Raw genomic sequence first — 14,225 nt, forward strand, 5'->3', positions numbered from 1 at the left:
TTTTATTAAAAATGATTTAAAATTTACGTTTTATGCTTGTTGATAAAAACTTTATACATTTAATATCTAAAGATTTATAAAATTGATGATTCAAACTATATGATGTATTATTAATTCAACGATATGTTATATAATTTTACCTTTCAAAAAATAGTTATGTACTTTGTATTTCGTATATTTTTAATTTCTCGTATAATAATTAATAGATCAATATGAATTATACAAACTAATCTATTCATAATATACTAATTAAAAAAATCATAACTATAAAGATACACATAATTCGATCTTTTCATTCTTGAAAATTCATCTCACTTTTCATCTTCGTTTCACATTATTTTAATCAATTTTTATCAACCCTAAATTATCGTCTTGCACTTCTTACCCCTTATCCCACAATATTTACACATTTTCACTAAGGGTCTGTTCACTTCAACTTAATTTCAGTTTAGTTCAGCCCCAATCTCTTCAATTCAGTTCAATTCAGTTTAGTTCAGTTTCGAATTTCCTTCTCTCATAAAATAGTCAGTTTAGTTTAGTTCAGCTTATAATTTCCTTCTCTAAAAAAATATTCAGTTCAGTTCAACTCTAATCAGTTCAACTCTAATCAGTTCAGTTCAGTCAGCTCCAATCAATTCAACTCTAATCAGTTCAGTTCAGTTCAGCTCCAATCAGTTCAGTTCAGCTCAGTTCAGTAAATATGAACAAGCCCTAACTCTCTTCTATATTATCCACTCTTTGATTCTTATACTTGTTAATGTTTTTACTTTCTTTTATTCTATATGGAGCACCTACTCTCTTCGTTCCGGAATAACTAACGCGTTGGACTTTTTTTCATTATTCATATATATATTAACTTTGATTATAGATTTTATTAACATAACAACAACAAATTAAATTTTATCATAAAAATATGTTGTTAAATTAGATAGGCATTGATATACAGTTTCATAATATAACCTTTATATATATATATATATATATATATATATATATATATATATATATATATATATATATATACTATAAAGTCAAATTAAATTAATACATCGACATATGTGTAAAGTTTGATCGTGTCAAGTATTTTAAAATAGAGGAAGTAATTTTTTTTTCCCTACTCCTACAGTCCTACTATACATTTTTAGGAACAAATTTTATCTCAATGAACTCAAAACTTTAAAAAACAAAGGGAGAGTTTTCCTTTCTAAATGACGGCAAAAAAAGTTCCAATATAAAAACTTCATAAGAGCACTATTATTTAGTCCAACAACAACCCTTTATCCATATGCCCACGATTCTCAAGATGTATGATGTCATATTAATACTTTAGGAATTTAGGTGCGCTTTGATGTTATGATGTATCTCAAGTTATTCTGTTCCTCGAAAAGTACTCAAAAACCTTATATTATATTTATTTTTATAAATTAAATGATATAAAGTGCCATGCATAACCCATATTGTACTAATGTGGTATACACCTCATGATCATGCACATGGAACTCTGTACATCCATCGGATTATAGTATGAGTTTAATTAATATTAAGGCTTCGTTCTTTTAGATTATTTTCAGTTCACTTTAATTTATTTCATTTCAGTTTGGTTTAACTCTAATAACTTTAGTTTAATTCATCTCTTAATTTTCTTCTCTCGTAAAATATTCAGTTTAGTTCAGTTCAATTCAGTCAATGAAAACAGGCCCTAAGAGTAATTAATCTTATATATAATAATTATTTATGATTGTGTCTTAACATAATCAATTAAGACTAATCAATCTATTCGTTGGATACGTGCATGGTAGGAGTAGCTTTGATGGTAATGTAGTTGCTTGTGGTTTGGTAAGATTTCGACTGGTGCACTATTCACCATGTACTTACCCCTTTAATTATTATATTGTTTAATGTATGTTGATGTTTAGGGTTAGGGTAAGGGTAATAGCGTAAAGAAATGAATTTAGTGGTAGAAGTATATATTGTAGGTAAGATTTGTGAGCAAGCACATGTGCGCGCAATCACTAATTAGTACTTCGTAGTAGCCTAGTAGGTCTTATATGCAATTGATGCCATGTTGCCGTGAGATCAAAATAAGGATTATATATTGATAGAAGTGTCATTGGATAATTCGATGCCCAACCCATGCCCTTTTATATATGTATATTTCTCCATGTATTCATATAATCGCTAATCGCCAATGATTCGTAACACTTTCAATTCGTTAAAACTTACACATGATACATTCATACATAAAGGTTATCTACTAATATATATGGGCGTTTGACATTTAATTGTAGTTGCTAAAAGCACTTTTTTTTTTTCTTTTTTTTCTTTTTTTTTTTGGTGCTTGATCCGGACTACTCTAAACTCGAGCATTTATTTTGCTCATCAATCCATATCGTTGTGATTAATTATGTAGTTGCTTCATCCTAGCTAGAGAGGGTAAAAATATTCAAAACCTACAAGTTCAAAGATAATTGAATTGGAATGATAGGTCATCATCATCATTTAAAATTTTAAATCACTATCCTCAATGTTTATTGATAGCTTCATTTATGTATGGTCAGTAACTTTATTTTCCCTATTACATGTAATTTTATCACGACTCTATCACATTATAACAAGTGGTATATATGATGCGTCAAGTATAAGAATTTATGAAATCTTAATTAGGGTTACAATTCTTGCACACATCACATGGTAATAACCTATCCCATAGAATTAAAAACTTGAAATACGTAACATAGTACAAGTAGTTGTTAGTTAATTACCAGCGTAATAGACCAACAGTTACAATAATAATATTATAAGACGACCTTAATTATAGTGTTGGTCGGCCTTAAACTACTGCGGTCATATCTAGTTTGATATACTTTTGACACATTGACTATAAATCGGGATGCTAAATGGTAGTTTTTTGAGACATTATCTAATATGCCTCTCTATTTCTAGTATGTGTGCTTTATATGACTGCTATCTATCTCTAAACTACGTGGTATATATACTTGTAAATTTCAACTTGTTTTTATTTTATATGAAACCATTGATAAAAAGAAGTATCTTCGAAAGAAATACATGTACGTAGCTCATTGTTTGAAGCTTTCTATTACGTGAAATAATAGTACTATGACGTGATTGTTTAGAAGTCGTATGCTTGAGAGAAGACGGATCTAATCTAATCTTATCATTTATCTTTATATGTTAAAATAAAATACATTGATTTATGATACAAGTACACAATATTTCTACTTAAATGTTATACGAAGTATATATTATTGCGAATTATAGAGATGAACGAACAAGGTGAAAATGATACTGTAATTCAAAAGGACAAAAAGACATCACGAGCATGAAGCTTTTAAGAGGGTTGGAAGTGGAAGTCCATATCCAAATCACATACAACGTTGACAGATGATTATTAGCATTGACCATCATACCATTTTGCCAAAAAATATGATGTTGCTTTAATATATTATTGTAGTCTTGAATTGCTATATAGTAATACTGTTAGAAATACGGGTTTAGGTCACACGTATTGTCGATAGAGAGTTCACTTTACAACTCCAAAGGAGTTCCATCCCAAAAACATATGGCGATAGGAGAAGTAAAGATGGCTCTGGGCCATGCCAGGTCGTGCCTCGTGTCAGGCCCACGTATTTTGGGATTAGTTAGGTCTGGACCATGGCTCGGCCCACGAGTTTCATGTCGTATTGAGCCGAAGATTTCAAAAGGTTGGCCCGTGCACGGTCGTGCCAGATTTGCGTGCCTAAGCAAAATTGCATTGATGTTAGCATGCTTTGTTGTGCCGGGTCCGACCGAGCCGTGCCTTATCATGCTTCTTCCAAATAAATGCGGCCCAACCCACAACCCACACTCACAGTACCGTGCTATGCTGTGTTTTTTCCGTGCCCGTACCATGCCGTGCTTTTTCGGTGCTGGGCTTCAGTTCGGCTCAGCCCAGTGCCATCTTTAAGGAGGAGTTGCCCTTCAACCTTATTAAGTGTTTTAACTCTTAACTTTTATCAATATGAGACCTTATATGTGTTATTTGGTAATGATGTACCTCAAAAAATATGTTAATGAAGCTTGCTGATCATGTAGGAAAGACACTGATCCTGTTACACCCTTATACCTTCATAGTTTGGTATATTGGATAATTTGATGTAACCCTTCTTGTACGACTTTTATGTTCGGTAATTGGAATTTAATTATTAACCAAATCTAATTGAGTTTGTAAATTTTATTTTCTTCTTAAGGACCAACAACAATAATTCTACAATCAATTATAAAGTTAAATCCATACTTTATAAGATGTCAATAGCCCAAATACATTGATTTTAATAACCAAATTAAACCGAGAATGCAACATTCAATTTTTGCTTAATGAGCAACAACAATCACTCTACATATAAAGTTAAATTCATGCTTTATAAGATGTTACTGAACCAATAAATTGTACTCCATTATTTAACGAATCTTTCTACCTTGAAACCCAATAACCCTTTTGATACATAGTATATGTGTACATACCCGGTTCATTATTTATGAGGAAGCTTGCGATTTTATTTTCTTCATCAAGTTATTCATTTGTTGTCAAATTTTAATCAGATCGAATCAATTTTTAATAGTTCTATATATGCCGGGATGAAAACCAAAAGAATTTGTACAAACAAGATGTAATTATCAAATGGGTAGTACTAGAACAAGTAATGGCCCTTAACAAAGTTGAAATAATAATGTGACTTATTAGGTAGGGTCACAAAAATTGTGATTGAAAATTACACAATTTAAAGCACTGTGATTCTTCTAGGATATGCATGTTATTATCATAGGGACAAGATTGACAAAACAATACATTAACACCAATTTTCTTTTCCGACCCTAAAAACACCAAATTCTTTTTAGGTCGTGTAAGAATATATGCACATTTGATCTTTTCTGTTGTTTTACCTCAAAAGCCAAGTCCACTATATTATAAATCATGATGTTGTCACTATTTCTTACTGAATACGTTGCTTTAATTTGGAATATCATTCAGCTAATCAGCTTTGTCAAATTTTACTTAACTTAATCCCAAGGGAAGAAAAAAAGAAGAGGAATTGACCTTTTGATGAGTTACCGTAGGATGAAGGGCGTCCTCTAGCCCCACCATGGAAAAAAAATCACACTCGCTTTAATTAAAGAATAATTTTGAGAGTAATCATGAATGTATTCATAAGTGGTATTTTCTCGATATCACTGTTTACACCTTGTTTACCGTGTATATTGTTAAACATTGCCTTCTAAAATTTGACTTAAACTCATTGTGCAATATACGAAGTATTAACATTAAGTTATCAATGTCATTTTTATTTCAAGACCCGCCATTCCCATCCCCTCTAGCCTCTAGGCCTCTACCCCTTTCGATTCAGTGAGGATCGATCTCGAGACAAAACCTCTACGAGATGGAAGTAGTTAGATAACCATATATCATGTTGCTTCCTCTTCCTCAAAGAAACCAATGGTTTGAGTTTTGGAATGCCCTAAAAATGCAATGGATTGATTAGTGCATGAAAATTCTTTGGGAGCAAAATGAAGTAATTGTGTGATCGTAAAAAGGGTCCCACACATTCATTGTATGGATCTATTGTACAAGTTTTGTGTGTCCTAGAATTGTGAATTAACTACCTTAGTTGCTAATATGTGGCTACAATTTGATGCTTTGTCTTCAAGATTGTCAATCTTTTGGTGGTTAAAGTCACAAGCTAATCCACAAGAGTCAAGAGGGCCCTTGGTATCTTTACTTGATTTTTATGTTTGAGCTTTCTTGTTTGATCTTTCGGGTACATCTCATAATTTTGCATTTATAAAAAATCTCATAGCTAGCTTAGCTTGTTCAACATTTTTTAAAAAATTTACCATATCATATGTAACTATTCATAATAACCTACATTAGTCATAATCTACAAAATGAGTAAAGAATGCTCTCCAATTACTTGCTTAACTTTTCGCTCTTGAAATAACACCTTATTTTAATTTGCGTGCACATCCTTCAGTACCTTTTAAACGTTGTATTGAGAATTGGAGGGAGAATTACTCGATTCATATTGATACGTTCATAAATCATAATTCATACTTTAATGCACGTAGCATTATAAGACTGCTTTATATCCAAACGAATTCTTGACTAATCAAAAAACTTTCATTATTAGCACGTACATGAAACCCTAACTATATGATATTAACAACATTTCACACTGTAATTACCGTAAAATTTACTAGAAGAGGTAAAGAAGCGAAAAGAGCTCCTTAACAAAGGGGTAAATAATTAACAATAGAAGAAACATAAGAAGGAAATGGCTTAGCAAAGTCGCAAAGACTCGCACATGGCTACATGCAAAACCATCTCCAAAAATCGCACACGCGTCTAGTGATTCATTTGACTTTGTACAACCCATATTTATAGTAACGTTAGTCAATTATTGTGTACTTCTCTAATTATTGAGATTTACTAAAACTGTCTAGGATAATGTTTTTTTTATATTTTTTTTGATTGGAAATTCATTTTTAGTTGTTATTTTATAATTGAAACATCTGTAAAGCCGTGATTATTATTATTATTATTATTATTATTATTATTATTATCTAAAATCTCTCATTATCTACTTAGTCGCCTTTTTAGGAGCAAATTAATAGATAAAAAAGGTTTACTAAGCAAAAAGAGTTATGGTTAAGAAACTTATATGTACTCGTACATACTTAAAATGGTATGGTATTGGTATGATAATTATAACGTAAAACAAAGGTATCAAATATTTAATAAATTTGCCACATGTATATATTAAAGTATGATTTTTTTGGAGTATGTAGAGCTTTCAATTAGATTATAAGTAATACTAGTATACGTATAATTAAATTAATTTATTAAGATATATATGGCTATATAACCATTGATGTCATAATTTGCATAGCAAGCCCCCTTGATCAGTCCTTCACTATATGACTATATCAACCATTGTCTTACCCTATGATCGATAATTTCATATTTACAATTTTTTTTTTTTTTCATCATTTGAAAATTGAAATAGCTTAAAGTGTATACCATAGAATTATTGCTATCCTTGCTTATAGAAAATACTTTATTAGGGTCTGTTTTGATATACTGAATTGAGCTGAATTGAACTGATTGGAGCTGAGCTGAACTGAAATGAATTGTTTATAAGAGAAGGAAATTAGGAACTGAACTGAACCGATTGGAACTGAACTGGATCTAAGCTGAAGAGAACATGCCCTTAATCTCTAAAGGGTTTTTAAAGAGGGGGGGGGGGGGGGGGGAACAAACCTACTTCTATTATAGATAGGGTAAGTATAAATTGAACTTTTAATACGTATTTAACAAATACATGATTGAAGATGTCAATGAGCATGAGTATTGGTAATTGAGCAAAAAATCAAGTAAGTGTATATCATATTTAATTCAATCTCGTACTAGTGATTAATGAACTTTTAATATCAACTGTCTAAATACATTACCACGATATTTATGTTATGAATCTTCTCATAAGAAGGTTCTCTAATCCTAATGTTACGTATTGACTCTGTTTATAAATTTTAAATCATCCTTTAATCCCTAAGGATCGTGGAAAAATTGAAATTAAATTTAGTAAATCCCTCTAACAAAACCTAGATTAAATCCATATGACAAAAAAAAAAAAAAAAAAAAAAAAAGTGTACAAATTCTTTTTTTAATTAGTAATGACGATTTTGATTAGACCTCAATTCTTATAGGTTTTGTTCAGTATTTATGGGCCAAACATTTAGAATTAAAGGGAAGGGTAATTAAATTCCTACCTTCAACTTCGTTTTTAAATACTTTCACTTAGGCCCCGTTCACTTCACCTTATTTTTGCTGAACTGAAATTATTTTTACTGAAACAAAATTATATTTGCTGAACTTAAATTATTTTTATTGAACTTAAATTAATTTTACAGAACTGAAATTATTTTTGCTGAACTGAAAATTATTTTTACTGATTTTCTATTATAATTCTTCTTTAAGAAAACTAAATTTTATTGAACTGAACTTATTTTTACTAAGTGAAATTATTTTTACTGAATGAAATTAATTTTATTAATCTGAATTTATTTTTACTTAATATTATTTTTTTAAGATGAAGTAAACAGGGTCTTAGTAGGATCTAAATTTCTAACTTTAAAAATTTGAGATATAACTTTATTAAGTGAGTCAACACTTTATTAATACGTGTACAAATACTTTGTTAAACAAATACGGAGAGTCGAAAAACCAAAAAGCTTGAGAATACAAAAAGACTTTACGTATTTGACGCTCCACCGCCTTTGGAAATTCAATACCATGAAAAATTACCCTTTATTAATTATTAGTATTTCACTGACACCACCCTTAAAATCACCAATTATATTCTCACCTTCACCTATCATATCACACCACATGTCCTCCCAAATTCCACCTCATCAAAATCCCACGAATCCCAATAAACCTTCCTTCACCCCCAAGTCACAGCTGGTAACTCTAGAACCTCCTCCACCTCTAGTATTTTCCACATTATTTAACCGCTTTTGGTAATTAAAATCCATTTTAATTAATTTTTACCTTAATTCTCAAAAATCTTAACCATGGTTAAATTACCCCTTTATATACCCCTCTTCATCTAGCCGTCTTTTGCTATCATATCATCGGACACGAATCGAAACTACAAACACTTACCAAATAACACTTATAATTTTATAATATTATTATTGTTTGTATACATTTATTTTCTTTCTGTAAAAACCCGAAATCAAAATGATGATCGGAGAAACCCGCCGTCATCATCAGATTGATGTACCGCCGTGGCAGGAATCGTATTCTCCCACGGCGGTACATATCTCATCCCCAGCCTCCTCACCGCCGCTACAGTCAAATAGCGGCGGTATAGGCTCTAATCATCTCCCTAATTCCCCCACTTACTACGACGCTGTTTTAGCGTCCCTTCGTCGGTACCTCCTTGCTGACGCCGTTGATAAGGAGGCTTCTCCGGCGGCGGCGACTGTGACGGTGGACTATTCGAGTGAGGTTGATTTTTTATCAGGTGAATATGATGATGATTTTTTCATGTATGATTTTAAGGTACGTAAGTGTACTCGGGCTCGGGCCCATGATTGGACTGAGTGTCCCTTCGCCCATCCTGGCGAGAAGGCGAGGCGAAGGGACCCGAGGAAGTTTAGCTATTCGGGGACGGCGTGTTCCGAGTTTAGGAAAGGCGGATGCAAGAAGGGTGACGGGTGTGAGTTCGCTCACGGGGTGTTCGAGTGCTGGCTACACCCGACCCGGTTCCGGACCCAGGCTTGTAAGGACGGGCCCGGGTGTAAGCGCCGGGTTTGTTTCTTTGCCCACACGCCTGATCAGCTCCGGACCGGTCCGGGCCTCGGTAGCCCGAGAGGAAGTGGGCTTGTCTCGGGCTCCGAGGACAGCGCCATCAACACCCCGTCGGTAGGCGACCTCATGGCGTCAATCAGGAATCTACAGCTAAACAAGGTCAAGTCCATGCCGAGCTCGTGGGGGAGTCACCCCATGCACGTGAATGGCTCGCCTGTATTCGGGTCTCCTCGCGGGGTTGGGACTCCCACAGCGATTAATCGGGCTGGGTTCTTTAGCCTGCCGACAACCCCAACCCGGCCGAGGATTGGGTATTGGGACAATCAAGATATTGGTGAGGAAAATGAACAGCCTGTGATGGAGAGGGTTGAGTCTGGTAGGGAGTTAAGGGCTCGGATGTTCGAAAAGTTGAGCAAAGAAAACCCTCTTGATGGGTCGGGTAGCCCACTTTCGACATCGGCACCCGGACCGGGTCCCGATTTCGGGTGGGTGTGTGATCTTATTGAGTGAATTGAATTACCACACCCTAGAATACACACCCATTTGGATATTATGAGTACGTAAAGCCAATATTCTCTTGCCATGGAGTAAATTATTTAGGATCACGGTGATTTGTGAAGAAAAATAATTTCACTCAAAAAAAAAAAAAAAATTATTTTTTCCAAATTTTTTTTCCCCAAGTATTTTTAACTAAAAAATTTGGGTATTAGAAGCATTAATTAATTATTTACTACTCATATTATAATTATGATTAGTTCATTCATTTTAATTTTTTAAAATCTGGCAGTCTAAAACAATTCTGCTGACCCAATGGAAGTACCCATTAATTTTGGGAGATTTCAAGATTTACTATGAAAGGAATGATATTGTAGATAAAACTTTCCCAAATATGTGGGGGTGTTAAGGAATCCCAAAAAAAAAGAAAAAGAAAAAAAAAATCAACTTTTTTTTTTCAATTACCTGGGGGACAATCTGGAAGGTCCTAGATTTGCCAAGAAAAAGGAGGAAGATCTTATTTTGTACAGCTGAAGCCTACTCTTTATTTTTTTTTACCAAGCTGCCTAAGAAGGAAAATGAAGAGGAAGACAAGTAATTTCCCATTTTAAGTATGTAATTTTTCGTATCGATTATTATTGTTACGAGTTATGATAGATCGATAATGAGTTTTATGACTATTAATCGTTGTTAATTAGCTTTGAATTTTCTATATTTAGGTTGTAAATATTGTGAACTACTCTTACAATTATTATATAATGGTAATGTATAATTATTTGTTTGTTATTTTTACCGAGTGATTGGATTTTGTACGAACTGCGTCACAAATGCTTGTTAGGTTGATGTGATTTATGGGTTGCTTAGAATGGCTAGTATTTATGGACCACTAGCTAGAATAATTGGTAGTGTTTTGTCTATATTTGTAAAGATTGAACAAGATGCATTTGCTACTTTGTGGCACTCATTAAGTTCCTTGTGTTTTTGATGGTGTTCGTTGACACCCTTTTCATGCTATAGATCAATAGATGTAATGTACCCAGGGAAATATGGTTAACAATTTTATATATACAAGTTGATGTCGATATTGATGGTCGATTGATTGTATGTTAGACATTGGTGTGTTTGTGGTTTGGTGGTGTGAATTGGGATCTAATTGTTTTGGATTTGTTATGTATTACGACGAACAAATATTTTTTTGTCTTGATTAGAGTATTAAAAAAAAATTTGTTTTGTTTGCACATAATTATATCACTTTTGTGGTGGAGTGCTTAGCTTAATGTTGGATAAAGATGGTACGATAATTAGGTAGTGATCGGGTTCAAGATTTAAACAAGTGGATTTTTAATTGATTGCATGTGAGAAAGTTTTTGTGATTATGTTGCTATTGGTTTTTGATAGTTTGCTATGGATTTTGATAATTAGTAAAGGAGATACGAGAACTTAAGTGGGGATTGTATTGTTTCTGTCATATTAAAGCTTCCTTAACTTTTTTAAAAGATGTTTAATTTTGGGGAAGCTTCTCTAGTCAAGGCATGGTATGGGTCACGAAAGACATCAGTAAGATAGGTGAACTTCGTATATGTTTTTTCAATAAAGGGATTTCACGAGTACATTGTAAGATAATTTTGGTTGTGATCATTCATCAATAAATGAAAATTTATAGGCTTATCAGTGCGTCTTGTGTGCGGCTTACCACACCATATGACCATTTGTTAAATAACAAAGGACCCCTATTATAACACTGATCCAGTAACCCCTTGTAATACTGCCAGGTAATCCCTATAACACTGACAAAGTAACCACTGTAAAACTGAATGAGTAATCCCTATAACACTAACGAAGTAACCCTCATAATGGATGGACACACGATATGGCCAGCCACATAAAAGGCTTTGTGTAGGCTTATTATCTCTCAAGATGTGACTCATTATGCCCTAAAGCCCTTGATAATGTATACCAAGGGAGCACACGTCATTATTTATTAGGGTGAATTTTGATCATGTAATGTACACTTATAAACTCATGTTTTCACCCGAACTTTTTAGAATTAATATAAATTAAATAACACTAGCTCACATATGAACTTGTTTTCATGTTTTAAATTGTAATCATTAATCTTGAAGACTTAAGGTTGTAAGCTAAGGGACCAAGTCATTACCTTTAATATTATTATTTTTTTAAAAAACTTTTTGCACCTTAATTAATTACTAGTGAGGTGCGATATTGACATTGTTCCTCAAAATTTGATCATTTTCCCAATTTTGTAGCATTGAGAAAAGCTCACTCAATCACCAATTCACCATATGTCCATTTGCGTATATTTTTACCCTTTATTATCTTCGATTTTTTAGGAGGAACAAACAATTGGAGTTTAATTGCACTTTCTCTTATCCTATTATCCATTTATCTCACATAAACTACAAGCCTACAAGTAGGATCAATTAATGTTTTCTATGGCCCAATTAGCATGATTGGAAAGTTGAAACTTCTTCATTAAGACTAAGGATTAATGGAATCATCTATACGTGGATGTCACTTAGGAATTATAGGTAGTACTTGATGTACTATATTACAAGGGAGGTTTCAATAACCATAAGATTAGAGATTTTATCTTCCAAATTCTATTAATTAATTTTTTAGGGGGATAAGGATTTCCTTTATTATCACCAAATTGTATTGTTGAATTAGTCAGTCTTTTTTGCCACATCGATGCTATGAGACTCAAAGCCAACTCTATTTCCGTTTTTTTTTTTTTCCTGATTGAGATTTGAACGTCCAAGATCCAACCCCTTTGCTTACTTTCAAACGTTTTTGCGTCAATCTATTATGGTCTTTCTCCTAATTTTACTAAATATAAATGAGAATATATATGGTTGAATAGGCCACATCGATGCCATGAGACTCAAATTCAACTCCATTTTCGTAGGTTTTTTTTTTTTTGTTTTTTTTTTAAAAAAAAAAAATTATTTTATTGAGATTTGCACGCCCAAGATCCAACCCCTTTGCTTACTTTCAAACGTTCTTGCGTCAATCTATCATGGTCTTTCTCCTCAACCTACTAAAGATAAATGAGAATATGTATGGTTGAATAGTCTACATTCATTGGTGGTGATCTTTATAAGAATTATATTTCTACTTTACTTCCACAAAAATACATCCTATTTAAACATTTTGATTAAATCTCAACAATCCTAATGATTTTTAGAACAATACTTGTCTCTTATTAGAACAATACTTGTCTCTTAAAATATCAAAATAATACAAAGTTTGATTTTTTGTTGTTCACCTACATTTTGTTGCTTTGGCCTCTATATCATTATTGTATTAGTTTGTACATACAACTATATATATGAGTAAGACAAAATCAATGCTACTTAGATTGTATGATGATCTTAAATATAAATTCTTTGTCTCCTCAAATGGCACTGTCTGGAATTCACCAGCTACTCACAATGTCACAACAATGCAATTTATGATCCATGCTCATCACCACACTAGTCTCACTATATTTATGCCTATGGACTGTGGTCCAATCTATTGAGCCCGTACTATAAACACATCTATAAGAATTGAAAATAAATGATATAAACGACATTTAATCTGATATCTTACGTACCACTCTACATCAAAGATTTTTGCCAACTACATTACTCAATTATTTAATTACCGACAATAAATCTATAATTAATTGCTAACTACCAATTAATAAATTAAATTATTTCAAGAGTGAATAATTTATACTCATTTCATCACTTGAAAACGATTGATATAATTCTTCATGGTTTAACATAGCAAAAAAAACTTGAGAATTATTTTCATAGACAATTTTTCCTTTTTGACCCATCCCATACGATACGTTAATGTGACTGGCATACAAAAAATCAGATCGTCTGACAATGTGGGTACAATCCATTTAATTCTATTTGATAGCTATTTATGCAGTTGACTAATGGCATCTTCAACACCATAAGTTTTCTCCTCGATCTCACACCGTGCAAAATCGATCTAAATCTACCAATTGGTTGTTGATGTAGTGGTGATTGGGGCTATTTTTGATAGAAAGGATCGCGTGTTCGATCTCCCCGCAATAACAATTGAAAGGGGACTGAAACCTAACCACCCAGAACTAATCCTCGAATCCGGATTAGCCTCAAAAGATGAACCGGGTGGAACAAAAAAAAAAAAAAAAAAAAAAAAAAAAAAAAAAAAAAAAACCTAAATCTGAATACAAATTAAGTTACGTTCTTTTTCATTTGAATACTTCTCACTTATTTGTACTCGGTAGCTGTATATGTCAACAATTAAAGTTTTTCGTTGATAACAATTCAATCAGCAATCGAAATGATGGTCCAAACTTGGAATT

At 32.6% G+C, this 14,225-nt stretch overlaps 1 pseudogene; it reads left to right on the plus strand.

Annotated features, from left to right (window-relative positions):
• The first annotated feature begins 8,562 nt into the window (after window positions 1–8,562).
• LOC145579915 (zinc finger CCCH domain-containing protein 23 pseudogene) lies at window positions 8,563–10,648 on the plus strand (annotated as a pseudogene).
• Window positions 10,649–14,225: the final 3,577 nt, after the last annotated feature.

Source organism: Chenopodium album, chromosome 14 (assembly GCF_948465745.1).
Source record: "Chenopodium album chromosome 14, dcCheAlbu1.1, whole genome shotgun sequence".
In the NCBI taxonomy this organism is placed as follows: Eukaryota; Viridiplantae; Streptophyta; class Magnoliopsida; order Caryophyllales; family Amaranthaceae; genus Chenopodium; species Chenopodium album.